The following is a 13,679-nucleotide window of genomic DNA, read 5'->3' as shown; positions in this document are numbered from 1 at the left end:
AGAGCTTCTCTAGAGCCAGAGAACCAGGTCAGCTGCTTCAAAGCCAGAGAACCAGGTCAGCAGAGCTGCTGCAGAGCCAGAGAACCAGGTCAGCAGAGCTGCTCTATAGCCCGAGAACCAGGTCAGCAGAGTTGCTCTAGAGACAAGGAACCAGGTCAGCAGAGCTGCTTCAAAGCCAGACAACCAGGTTAGCAGAGCTGCTCTAGAGCCAGAGAACCTGGTCAGCTGAGCTGCTTTAGAGCCAGAATACCAGGTCAGCAAAGCTGCTTCAAATCCAGAGTACAAGGTCAGAAGAGCTGCTGGAGAGCCAGATAACCAGGTCAGTAGAACTGCTCTAGAGCCAGAGAACCAGGTCAGCAGTGCTGCTTTACAGCCAGAGAACCAGGTCAGCAGAGCTTCTCTAGAGCCAGAGAGCCAGGTCAGCAGAGTTGCTTCAAAGCCAGAGAACTAGGTCAGCAGAGCTGCTTCAAAGGCAGAGAACCAGGTCAGCACAGCTGTTGTAGAGCCAGAAAACCAGGTAAGCAGAGTTGATTCAGAGCCAGGGAACCAGGTCAGCAGAACTGCTCTAGAGCCAGAATACCAGGTTAGCAGAGCTGCTTCAAAGCCAGAGAACAAGGTCAGAATACCTGCTGTAGAGCCAGATAACCAGGTCAGCAGAGCTGCTTTAGAACCAGAGAACCAGATCAGCAGAGCTTCTCTAGAGCCAGATAACCAGGTCAGCAGATCTGCTTCAAAGCCAGAGAAACAGGTCAGCAGAGCTGCTGTAGAGCGAGAGAACCAGGTCAGCAGAACTGCTATACAGCCAAAGAACCAGGTCAGCGGAGCTGCTTCAAAGCCAGAGCACCAGGTCAGAAGAGCAGATATAGAGCCAGAGAACCAAGTCAGCAGTGCTGCTTTAAAGCCAGAGAACCAGGTCAGCAGAGATTCTCTAGAACCAGAGAACAAGGTCAGCAGATTTGCTTCAACGCCAGAGAACTAGGTCAGCAGAGCTGCTTCAAAGGCAGAGAACCAGGTCAGCAGAGCTGATGTAGAGCCAGAAAACCAGGTAAGCAGAGCTGATTTAGAGCCAGAGAACCAGGTCAGCAGAACTGCTCTAGAGTCAGAGAACCAGGTCAGGAGAGCTGCTTTAGAGCCAGAGAACCAGGTAAGCAGAGCTACTCTAGAGCTAGAGTACTAGGTCAGCAGAGCTGCTCTAGAGCCAGACAACCAGGTCAGCAGAGCTGCTTTAGAGCCTAAGATCCAGGTCAGAAGAGCTGCTCTAGAGCCATTGAACCTGGTCAGCAGAGCTGCTCTAGAGACAGAGAACCAGGTCAGAAAAACTGCTCTAGAGCCTAAGAACCAGGTCAGGAGAGCTGCTTCAAACTCAGAGAACCAGGTCAGTAGAGCTTCTCTAGAGCCTAAGAACCAGGTCAGCAGAGCTGCTCAAGAGCCTAAGAACCAGGTCAGCAGAACTGCTCTAGAGCCACTGCACCTGGTCAGCAGAGCTGCTCTAGACACAGAGAACCGGGTCAGCAGAGCAGCTCTAGAGCATGAGAACCAGGTCAGCAGAGCTGCTCTAGATCCAGAGAAACCAGGTCAGCAGAGCTGCTTTAGACGGAGAGAACCAGGTCAGCAGTGCTGCTTCAAAGCCAGAGAACCACGTCAACAGAGATGCTTCAAAGCCAGAGAACCAGGTCAGCAGAGCTTCTCTAGAGCCAGAGAACCAGGTCAGCAGACCTGCTTCAAAGCCGGAGAACCAGGTCAGAAGAGCTGCTTCAAATGCAGAAAACCAGGTCAATAGAGCTGCTGTAGAGCCGCCAGAGAATCAGGTCAGCAGAGCTGCTTTAGAGCCAGAGAACCAGTTCAGCCGAGCTGCTTTAGAGCCTGAGAACCAGGTCAGCAGAGCTGCCCTAGAGCTAGAGAAACAGGTCAGCAGAGCTGCTGCAAAGCCAGAGAATCAGGTCAGCAGAGCTGCTTCAAAGCCAGAGAACCAGGTCAGCAGATCTTCTTTAAAGCCAGAGAAACAGGTCAGCAAAGCCATTGTAGAGCCCGAGAAACAGGTCAGAAGAGCTGCTGTAGAGCCAGAGAACCAGGTCAGCAGAGCTGCTCTAGAGCCACAGAAACAGTTCAGCAGAGCTTCTCTAGAGCCAGAGAACCAGGTCAGCTGCTTCAAAGCCAGAGAACCAGGTCAGCAGAGCTGCTGCAGAGCCAGAGAACCAGGTCAGCAGAGCTGCTCTATAGCCCGAGAACCAGGTCAGCAGAGTTGCTCTAGAGACAAGGAACAAGGTCAGCAGAGCTGCTTCAAAGCCAGACAACCAGGTTAGCAGAGCTGCTCTAGAGCCAGAGAACCTGGTCAGCTGAGCTGCTTTAGAGCCAGAATACCAGGTCAGCAAAGCTGCTTCAAAGCCAGAGTACAAGGTCAGAAGAGCTGCTGGAGAGCCAGATAACCAGGTCAGTAGAACTGCTCTAGAGCCAGAGAACCAGGTCAGCAGTGCTGCTTTACAGCCAGAGAACCAGGTCAGCTGAGCTTCTCTAGAGCCAGAGAGCCATGTCAGCAGAGTTGCTTCAAAGCCAGAGAACTAGGTCAGCAGAGATGCTTCAAAGGCAGAGAACCAGGTCAGCACAGCTGTTGTAGAGCCAGAAAACCAGGTAAGCAGAGTTGATTCAGAGCCAGAGAACCAGGTCAGCAGAACTGCTCTAGAGCCAGAATACCAGGTCAGCAGAGCTGCTTCAAAGCCAGAGAACAAGGTCAGAATAGCTGCTGTAGAGCCAGATAACCAGGTCAGCAGAGCTGCTTTAGAACCAGAGAACCAGGTCAGCAGATCTGCTTCAAAGCCAGAGAAACAGGTCAGCAGAGCTGCTGTAGAGCGAGAGAACCAGGTCAGCAGAACTGCTCTACAGCCAAAGAACCAGGTCAGCGGAGCTGCTTCAAAGCCAGAGCACCAGGTCAGCAGAGCAGCTATAGAGCCAGAGAACCAGGTCAGCAGTGCTGCTTTAAAGCCAGAGAACCAGGTCAGCAGAGATTCTCTAGAACCAGAGAACCAGGTCAGCAGATTTGCTTCAACGCCAGAGAACTAGGTCAGCAGAGCTGCTTCAAAGGCAGAGAACCAGGTCAGCAGAGCTGATGTAGAGCCAGAGAACCAGGTCAGCAGAGCTGCTCTAGAGCCACAGAAACAGTTCAGCAGAGCTTCTCTAGAGCCAGAGAACCAGGTCAGCTGCTTCAAAGCCAGAGAACCAGGTCAGCAGAGCTGCTGCAGAGCCAGAGAACCAGGTCAGCAGAGCTGCTCTATAGCCCGAGAACCAGGTCAGCAGAGTTGCTCTAGAGACAAGGAACCAGGTCAGCAGAGCTGCTTCAAAGCCAGACAACCAGGTTAGCAGAGCTGCTCTAGAGCCAGAGAACCTGGTCAGCTGAGCTGCTTTAGAGCCAGAATACCAGGTCAGCAAAGCTGCTTCAAAGCCAGAGTACAAGGTCAGAAGAGCTGCTGGAGAGCCAGATAACCAGGTCAGTAGAACTGCTCTAGAGCCAGAGAACCAGGTCAGCAGTGCTGCTTTACAGCCAGAGAACCAGGTCAGCAGAGCTTCTCTAGAGCCAGAGAGCCATGTCAGCAGAGTTGCTTCAAAGCCAGAGAACTAGGTCAGCAGAGCTGCTTCAAAGGCAGAGAACCAGGTCAGCACAGCTGTTGTAGAGCCAGAAAACCAGGTAAGCAGAGTTGATTCAGAGCCAGAGAACCAGGTCAGCAGAACTGCTCTAGAGACAGAATACCAGGTCAGCAGAGCTGCTTCAAAGCCAGAGAACTAGGTCAGAATAGCTGCTGTAGAGCCAGATAACCAGGTCAGCAGAGCTGCTTTAGAACCAGAGAACCAGGTCAGCAGATCTGCTTCAAAGCCAGAGAAACAGGTCAGCAGAGCTGCTGTAGAGCGAGAGAACCAGGTCAGCAGAACTGCTCTACAGCCAAAGAACCAGGTCAGCGGAGCTGCTTCAAAGCCAGAGCACCAGGTCAGCAGAGCAGCTATAGAGCCAGAGAACCAGGTCAGCAGTGCTTCTTTAAAAGCCAGAGAACCAGGTCAGCAGAGATTCTCTAGAACCAGAGAACCAGGTCAGCAGATTTGCTTCAACGCCAGAGAACTAGGTCAGCAGAGCTGCTTCAAAGGCAGAGAACCAGGTCAGCAGAGCTGATGTAGAGCCAGAAAACCAGGTAAGCAGAGCTGATTTAGAGCCAGAGAACCAGGTCATCAGAACTGCTCTAGAGCCAGAGAACCAGGTCAGCAGAACTGCTTTAGAGCCAGAGAACCAGGTCAGCAGAGCAGCTCTAGAGCATGAGAATCAGGTCAGCAGAGCTGCTCTAGATCCAGAGAAACCAGGTCAGCAGAGATGCTTTAGAGGGAGAGAACCAGGTCAGCAGAGCTGCTTCAAAGCCAGAGAACCAGGTCAACAGAGATGCTTCAAAGTCAGAGAACCAGGTCAGCAGAGCTTCTCTAGAGCCAGAGAACCAGGTCAGCAGACCTGCTTCAAAGCCAGAGAACCAGGTCAGCAGTGCTGCTTCAAATGCAGAAAACCAGGTCAGTAGAGCTGCTGTAGAGCCGCCAGAGAAAAAGGTTAGCAGAGCTGCTTTAGAGCCAGAGAACCAGTTCAGCAGAGCTGCTTTAGAGCCTGAGAACCAGGTCAGCAGAGCTGCCATAGAGCCAGACAACCAGGTCAGCAGAGCTGCTGCAGAGCCACAGTATCAGGTCAGCAGAGCTGCTTCAAAGCCAGAGAACCAGGTCAGCAGATCTTCTTTAGAGCCAGAGAAACAGGTCAGCAAAGCCATTGTAGAGACAGAGAACCAGGTCAGAAGAGCTGCTGCAGAGCCAGAGAACCAGGTCAGCAGAGCTGCTCTAGAGCCACAGAACCAGTTCTGCAGAGCTTCTCTAGAGCCAGAGAACCAGGTCAGCAGAGCTGCTTCAAAGCCAGAGAACCAAGTCAGAAGAGCTGCTTGAAAGCCAAAGAACCAGGTCAGCAGAGCTGCTGTAGAGCCAGAGAACCAGGTCAGCAGAGCTGCTCTAGAGCCCGAGAACCAGGTCAGCAGAGCTGCTCTAGAGACAAGGAACCAGGTCCGCAGAGCTGCTTCAAAGCCAGAAAACCAGGTTAGCAGAGCTGCTATAGAGCCAGAGAACCTGGTTAGCTGAGCTGTTTTAGAGCCAGAATACCAGGTCAGCAGAGCTGCTTCAAAGCCAGAGAACAAGGTCAGCAGAGCTGCTGTAGAGCCAGATAACCAGGTAAGCAGAGCTGCTTTAGAACCAGAGAACCAGATCAGCAGAGCTTCTCTAGAACCAGAGAACCAGGTCAGCAAACTTGCTATAGAGCCAGAGAACCAGGTCAGCAGTGCTGCTTTAAAGCCAGAGAACCAGGTCAGCAGAGCTTCTCTAGAGCCAGAGAACCATGTCAGAAGAGTTGCTTCAAAGCCAGAGAACTAGGTCAGCAGAGCTGCTTCAAAGGTAGAGAACCAGGCCAGCAGAGCTGATGTAGAGCCAGAAAACCAGGTAAGCAGAGCTGATTTAGAGCCAGAGAACCAGGTCAGCAGAACTGCTCTAGAGCCAGAGAACCAGGTCAGCAGAGCTGCTTCAAAGCCAGAGAACCAGGTCAGCAGAGCTGCTATAGAGCCAGAGAACCAGGTCAGCAGTGCTGCTTTAAAGCCAGAGAACCAGGTCAGCAGAGCTTGTCTAGAGCCAGAGAAGCAGGTCAGCAGAGTTGCTTCAAAGCCAGAGAACTAGGTCAGCAGTGCTGCTTCAAAAGCTTCAAAGGCAGAGAACCAGGTCAGCAGAGCTGATGTAGAGCCAGAAAACCAGGTAAGCAGAGCTGATTTAGAGCCAGAGAACCAGGTCAGCAGAACTGCTCTAGAGCCAGAGAACCAGGTCAGCAGAGCTGCTTTAGAGCCATTGAACCAAGTCAGCAGAGCTGCCCTAGAGCCAGACAACCAGGTCAGCAGAGCTGCTGCAAAGCCAGAGAATCAGGTCAGCAGAGCTGCTTCAAAGCCAGAGAACCAGGTCACCAGATCTTCTTTAAAGCCAGAGAAACAGGTCAGCAAAGCCATTGTAGAGCCCGAGAAACAGGTCAGAAGAGCTGCTGTAGAGCCAGAGAACCAGGTCAGCAGAGCTGCTCTAGAGCCACAGAAACAGTTCAGCAGAGCTTCTCTAGAGCCAGAGAACCAGGTCAGCTGCTTCAAAGCCAGAGAACCAGGTCAGCAGAGCTTCTGTAGAGCCAGAGAACCAGGTCAGCAGAGCTGCTATAGAGCCCGAGAACCAGGTCAGCAGAGCTGCTCTAGAGACAAGGAACCAGGTCAGCGGAGCTGCTTCAAAGCCAGAGAACCAGTTTAGCAGAGCTGCTCTAAAGCCAGAGAACCTGGTCAGCTGAGCTGCTTTAGAGCCAGAATACCAGGTCAGCAGAGCTGCTTCAAAGCCAGAGTACAAGGTCAGAAGAGCTGCTGGAGAGCCAGATAACCATGTCAGTAGAACTGCTCTAGAGCCAGAGAACCAGGTCAGCGGAGCTGCTTCAAAGCCAGAGAACCAGGTCAGCAGAGCTGCTATAGAGCCAGAGAACCAGGTCAGCAGTGCTGCTTTACAGCCAGAGAACCAGGTCAGCAGAGCTTCTCTAGAGCCAGAGAACCAGGTCAGCAGAGTTGCTTCAAAGCCAGAGAACTAGATCAGCAGAGCTGCTTCAAAGGCAGAGAACCAGGTCAGCACAGCTGTTGTAGAGCCAGAAAACCAGGTAAGCAGAGTTGATTCAGAGCCAGAGAACCAGGTCAGCAGAACTGCTCTAGAGCCAGAATACCAGGTCAGCAGAGCTGCTTCAAAGCCAGAGAACAAGGTCAGAAGAGCTGCTGTAGAGCCAGATAACCAGGTCAGCAGAGCTGCTTTAGAGCCAGAGAACCAAGTCAGCAGAGCTGCTTTAGAGGCAGATAACCAGGTCAGCAGAACTTCTTCAAATGCAGAGGACCAGGTCAGCAGAGCTGCTCTGTAGCCTAAGAACCAGGTCAGGAGAGATGCTGCAAAGCCAGAGAACCAGGTCAGCAGTGCTGCTGAAAAGCCAGAGAACGAGGTAAGCAGATCTGCTTTAGAGCCAGAGAACCAGGTCAGCAGAGCATTTGTAGAGCCAGAGAACCAGGTAAGCAGAGCTGCTTTAGAGCTAGAGAACTAGGTCAGCAGCGCTGCTTCAGTGCCAGAGAACCAGGTCAGCAGAGCTGCTTTAGAGGGAGAGAACCATGTCAGCAGAGCTGCTTCAAAGCCAGAGAACCAGGTAAGCTGAGCTGCTTTAGAACCAGAATACCAGGTCAGCAGAGCTGCTCTAGAGACAAAGAACCAGGTAAGCTGAGCTGCCTTTGAACCAGAATACCAGGTCAGCAGAGCTGCTTTAGAGCCAGAGAACCAGGTCAGCCGAGCTGCTGTAGAGCCAGAGAACCAGGTAAACAGAGCTGATTTTGAGCCAGAGAACCAAGTCAGCAGACCTGCTCTAGAGCTAGAGAACCAGGTCAGTGGAGCTGCTTTAGAGCCAGAGAACCTGGTCAGCAGAGCTCCTTTAGAGGGAGAGAACCATGTCAGCAGAGATGCTTCAAAGCCAGAGAACCAGGTAAGCAGAGCTGCTTTATAGCCAGAGAACCATGTCAGCAGAGCTGCTGTAGAGCCAGAGAACCAGGTCAGCAGAGCTGCTTTAGAGCCAGAGAACCAGGTAGGCAGAGCTACTCTAGAGCCAGAGAACCAGGTCAGCAGAGCTGCTCTAGAGCCAGACAACCAGGTCAGCCGAGCTGCTTTAGAGTTTAAGAACCAGGTCAGCAGAGCTGTTCTATTGCCATTGAACCTGGTCAGCAGAGCTGCTCTTGAGACAGAGAACCAGGTCAGCAGAGCTGCTCTAGAGCTTAAGAACCAGGTCAGGAGAGCTGCTGCAAAGTCAGAGGACCAGGTCAGTAGAGCTTCTCTAGAGCCTAAAAACCAGGTCAGCAGAGCTGCTCAAGAGCCTAAGAACCAGGTCAGCAGAACTGCTCTAGAACCACTGCACCTTGTCAGCAGAGCTGCTCTAGAGACAGAGGACCAGGTCAGCAGAGCTGCTTTAGAGCCAGAGAACCAGGTCAGCAGAGCAGCTCTAGAGCATGACAACCAGGTCAGCAGAGCTGCTCTAGATCCAGAGAAACCAAGTCAGCAGAGCTGCTTTAGAGGGAGAGCACCAGGTCAGCAGAGCTTCCTTAGAGCCAGAGAAATAGATCAGCAGAGCTGCTTCAAAGCTAGAGAAGCAGGTCAGCTGTTCTTGAGCCTTAGACCCAGGTCATCAGAGCTACTCTAGAGCCAGAGAACCAGGTCAGAATAGCTACTCTAGAGCCTAAGAACCAGATCAGCAGAGCTGCTCTAGAGCCAGAGAAATAGGACAGCAGAACTGCTCTAGAGCCATTGCACCTGGTCAGCAGAGCTGCTCTAGAGACAGAGAACCAGGTCAGCAGAGCTGCTCTAGAGCATGAGAACCAGGTCAGCAGAGCTGCTCTAGATCCAGAGAAACCAGGTCAGCAGAGCTGCTTTAGAGGGAGAGAACCAGGTCAGCGGAGCTGCTTTAGAGCCAGAAAAATAGGTCAGCAGAGCTGCTTCAAAGCTACAGAAGCAGGTCAGCAGAGCTGCTCTAGTGCCTTAGACCCAGGACAGCAGAGCTGCTCTAGAGCCAGAGAACCAGGTCAGAATAGCTTCTCTAGAGCCTAAGAACCAGATCAGCAGAGCTTCTCTAGAACCAGAGAACCAGGTCAGCAGATTTGCTTCAACGCCAGAGAACTAGGTCAGCAGAGCTGCTTCAAAGGCAGAGAACCAGGTCAGCAGAGCTGATGTAGAGCCAGAAAACCAGGTAAGCAGAGCTGATTTAGAGCCAGAGAACCAGGTCAGCAGAACTGCTCTAGAGCCAGAGAACCAGGTCAGCAGAACTGCTTTAGAGCCAGAGAACCAAGTCAGCAGAGCAGCTCTAGAGCATGAGAATCAGGTCAGCAGAGCTGCTCTAGATCCAGAGAAACCAGGTCAGCATAGATGCTTTAGAGGGAGAGAACCAGGTCAGCAGAGCTGCTTCAAAGCCAGAGAACCAGGTCAACAGAGATGCTTCAAAGTCAGAGAACCAGGTCAGCAGAGCTTCTCTAGAGCCAGAGAACCAGGTCAGCAGACCTGCTTCAAAGCCAGAGAACCAGGTCAGCAGAGCTGCTTCAAATGCAGAAAACCAGGTCAGTAGAGCTGCTGTAGAGCCGCCAGAGAAAAAGGTCAGCAGAGCTGCTTTAGAGCCAGAGAACCAGTTCAGCAGAGCTGCTTTAGAGCCTGAGAACCAGGTCAGCAGAGCTGGCCTAGAGCCAGACAACCAGGTTAGCAGAGCTGCTGCAGAGCCACAGAATCAGGTCAGCAGAGCTGCTTCAAAGCCAGAGAACCAGGTCAGCAGATCTTCTTTAGAGCAAGAGAAACAGGTCAGCAAATCCATTGTAGAGACAGTGAACCAGTTCAGAAGAGCTGCTGCAGAGCCAGAGAACCAGGTCAGCAGAGCTGCTCTAGAGCCACAGAACCAGTTCAGCAGAGCTTCTCTAGAGCCAGAGAACCAGGTCAGCAGAGCTGCTTCAAAGCCAGAGAACCAGGTCAGTAGAGCTGCTGTAGAGCCAGAGAACCAGGTCAGCAGAGCTGCTCTAGAGCCCGAGAACCAGGTCAGCAGAGCTGCTCTAGAGACAAGGAACCAGGTCCGCAGAGCTGCTCTAGAGCCAGAGAACCTGGTTAGCTGAGCTGCTTTAGAGCCAGAATACCAGGTCAGCAAAGCTGCTTCAAAGCCAGAGAACAAGGTCAGCAGAGCTGCTGTAGAGCCAGATAACCAGGTCAGCAGAGCTACTTTAGAGCCAGAGAACCAGGTCAGCCGAGCTGCTGTAGAGCCAGAGAACCAGGTAAACAGAGCTGATTTTGAGCCAGAGAACCAGGTCAGCAGACCTGCTCTAGAGCTAGAGAACCAGGTCAGCAGAGCTGCTGCAGAGCCACAGAATAAGGGCAGCAGAGCTGCTTCAAAGCCAGAGAACCAGGTCAGCAGATCTTCTTTAGAGCCAGAGAAACAGGTCAGCAAAGCCATCGTAGAGACAGAGAACCAGGTCAGAAGAGCTGCTGCAGAGCCAGAGAGCCAGGTCAGCAGAGCTGCTCTAGAGCCACAGAACCAGTTCAGCAGAGCTTCTCTAGAGCCAGAGAACCAGGTCAGCAGAGCTGCTTCAAAGCCAGAGAACCAAGTCAGAAGAGCTGCTTCAAAGCCAGAGAACCAGGTCAGCAGAGCTGCTGTAGAGCCAGAGAACCAGGTCAGCAGAGCTGCTCTAGAGCCCGAGAACCAGGTCAGCAGAGCTGCTCTAGAGACAAGGAACCAGGTCCGCAGAGCTGCTTCAAAGCCAGAATACCAGATTAGCAGAGCTGCTCTAGAGCCAGAGAACCTGGTTAGCTGAGCTGCTTTAGAGCCAGAATACCAGGTCAGCAGAGCTGCTTCAAAGCCAGAGAACAAGGTCAGCAGAGCTGCTGTAGAGCCAGATAACCAGGTCAGCAGAGCTGCTTTAGAGCCAGAGAACCAGGTCAGCCGAGCTGCTGTAGAGCCAGAGAACCAGGTAAACAGAGCTGATTTTGAGCCAGAGAACCAGGTCAGCAGACCTGCTCTAGAGCTAGAGAACCAGGTCAGCAGAACTGCTTTAGAGCCAGAGAACCAGGTCAGCAGAGCTGCTTTAGAAGGAGAGAACCGGGTCAGCAGAGCTGCTTCAAATGCAGAAAACAAGGTCAGCAGAGCTGCTCTAGAGCCCAAGAACCAGGTTAGGAGAGCAGCTTCAAAGCCGGAGAACCAGGTCAGCAGAGCTGCTGTAGAGCCAGAGAAACAGGTAATCAAAGCAGCATTAGAGCCAGAGAACCAGGTCAGCAGAGCTGCTTTAGAGCCAGAGAACCAGGTAAACAGAGCTGCTTTTGAGCCAGAGAAGCAAGTCAGCAGAGCTGCTTTAGAGCCATTGAACCTGGTCAGCAGAGCTCCTTTAGAGGGAGGGAGAGAACCACGTCAGCAGAGATGCTTCAAAGCCAGAGAACCAGGTAAGCAGAGCTGCTTTAGAGCCAGAGAACCATGTCAGCAGAGCTGCTGTAGAGCCAGAGAACCAGGTCAGCAGAGCTGCTTTAGAGCCAGAGAACCAGGTAGGCAGAGCTACTCTAGAGCCAGAGAACCAGGTCAGCAGAGCTGCTCTAGAGCCAGACAACCAGGTCAGCCGAGCTGCTTTAGAGTTTAAGAACCAGGTCAGCAGAGCTGTTCTATTGCCATTGAACCTGGTCAGCAGAGCTGCTCTTGAGACAGAGAACCAGGTCAGCAGAGCTGCTCTAGAGCTTAAGAACCAGGTCAGGAGAGCTGCTGCAAAGTCAGAGGACCAGGTCAGTAGAGCTTCTCTAGAGCCTAAAAACCAGGTCAGCAGAGCTGCTCAAGAGCCTAAGAACCAGGTCAGCAGAACTGCTCTAGAACCACTGCACCTTGTCAGCAGAGCTGCTCTAGAGACAGAGGACCAGGTCAGCAGAGCTGCTTTAGAGCCAGAGAACCAGGTCAGCAGAGCAGCTCTAGAGCATGACAACCAGGTCAGCAGAGCTGCTCTAGATCCAGAGAAACCAAGTCAGCAGAGCTGCTTTAGAGGGAGAGCACCAGGTCAGCAGAGCTTCCTTAGAGCCAGAGAAATAGATCAGCAGAGCTGCTTCAAAGCTAGAGAAGCAGGTCAGCTGTTCTTGAGCCTTAGACCCAGGTCATCAGAGCTGCTCTAGAGCCAGAGAACCAGGTCAGAATAGCTACTCTAGAGCCTAAGAACCAGATCAGCAGAGCTGCTCTAGAGCCAGAGAACTAGGACAGCAGAACTGCTCTAGAGCCATTGCACCTGGTCAGCAGAGCTGCTCTAGAGACAGAGAACCAGGTCAGCAGAGCTGCTCTAGAGCATGAGAACCAGGTCAGCAGAGCTGCTCTAGATCCAGAGAAACCAGGTCAGCAGAGCTGCTTTAGAGGGAGAGAACCAGGTCAGCGGAGCTGCTTTAGAGCCAGAAAAATAGGTCAGCAGAGCTGCTTCAAAGCTACAGAAGCAGGTCAGCAGAGCTGCTCTAGTGCCTTAGACCCAGGACAGCAGAGCTGCTCTAGAGCCAGAGAACCAGGTCAGAATAGCTTCTCTAGAGCCTAAGAACCAGATCAGCAGAGCTTCTCTAGAACCAGAGAACCAGGTCAGCAGATTTGCTTCAACGCCAGAGAACTAGGTCAGCAGAGCTGCTTCAAAGGCAGAGAACCAGGTCAGCAGAGCTGATGTATAGCCAGAAAACCAGGTAAGCAGAGCTGATTTAGAGCCAGAGAACCAGGTCAGCAGAACTGCTCTAGAGCCAGAGAACCAGGTCAGCAGAACTGCTTTAGAGCCAGAGAACCAAGTCAGCAGAGCAGCTCTAGAGCATGAGAATCAGGTCAGCAGAGCTGCTCTAGATCCATAGAAACCAGGTCAGCAGAGATGCTTTAGAGGGAGAGAACCAGGTCAGCAGAGCTGCTTCAAAGCCAGAGAACCAGGTCAACAGAGATGCTTCAAAGTCAGAGAACCAGGTCAGCAGAGCTTCTCTAGAGCCAGAGAACCAGGTCAGCAGACCTGCTTCAAAGCCAGAGAACCAGGTCAGCAGAGCTGCTTCAAATGCAGAAAAACAGGTCAGTAGAGCTGCTGTAGAGCCGCCAGAGAAAAAGGTCAGCAGAGCTGCTTTAGAGCCAGAGAACCAGTTCAGCAGAGCTGCTTTAGAGCCTGAGAACCAGGTCAGCAGAGCTGGCCTAGAGCCAGACAACCAGGTTAGCAGAGCTGCTGCAGAGCCACAGAATCAGGTCAGCAGAGCTGCTTCAAAGCCAGAGAACCAGGTCAGCAGATCTTCTTTAGAGCCAGAGAAACAGGTCAGCAAAGCCATTGTAGAGACAGTGAACCAGTTCAGAAGAGCTGCTGCAGAGCCAGAGAACCAGGTCAGCAGAGCTGCTCTAGAGCCACAGAACCAGTTCAGCAGAGCTTCTCTAGAGCCAGAGAACCAGGTCAGCAGAGCTGCTTCAAAGCCAGAGAACCAAGTCAGAAGAGCTGCTTCAAAGCCAGAGAACCAGGTCAGCAGAGCTGCTGTAGAGCCAGAGAACCAGGTCAGCAGAGCTGCTCTAGAGCCCGAGAACCAGGTCAGCAGAGCTGCTCTAGAGACAAGGAACCAGGTCCGCAGAGCTGCTTCAAAGCCAGAAAACCAGGTTAGCAGAGCTGCTCTAGAGCCAGAGAACCTGGTTAGCTGAGCTGCTTTAGAGCCAGAATACCAGGTCAGCAAAGCTGCTTCAAAGCCAGAGAACAAGGTCAGCAGAGCTGCTGTAGAGCCAGATAACCAGGTCAGCAGAGCTACTTTAGAGCCAGAGAACCAGGTCAGACGAGCTGCTGTAGAGCCAGAGAACCAGGTAAACAGAGCTGATTTTGAGCCAGAGAACCAGGTCAGCAGACCTGCTCTAGAGCTAGAGAACCAGGTCAGCAGAGCTGCTGCAGAGCCACAGAATCAGGGCAGCAGAGCTGCTTCAAAGCCAGAGAACCAGGTCAGCAGATCTTCTTTAGAGCCAGAGAAACAGGTCAGCAAAGCCATTGTAGAGACAGAGAACCAGGTCAGAAGAGCTGCTGCAGAGCCAGAGAACCAGGTCAGCAGAGCTGCTCTAG

The sequence above is a fragment of the Triturus cristatus genome, chromosome 1_1, assembly GCF_964204655.1.
Source record: "Triturus cristatus chromosome 1_1, aTriCri1.1, whole genome shotgun sequence".
Classification (NCBI taxonomy): Eukaryota; Metazoa; Chordata; class Amphibia; order Caudata; family Salamandridae; genus Triturus; species Triturus cristatus.
This window is presented reverse-complemented; position numbering follows the sequence as displayed.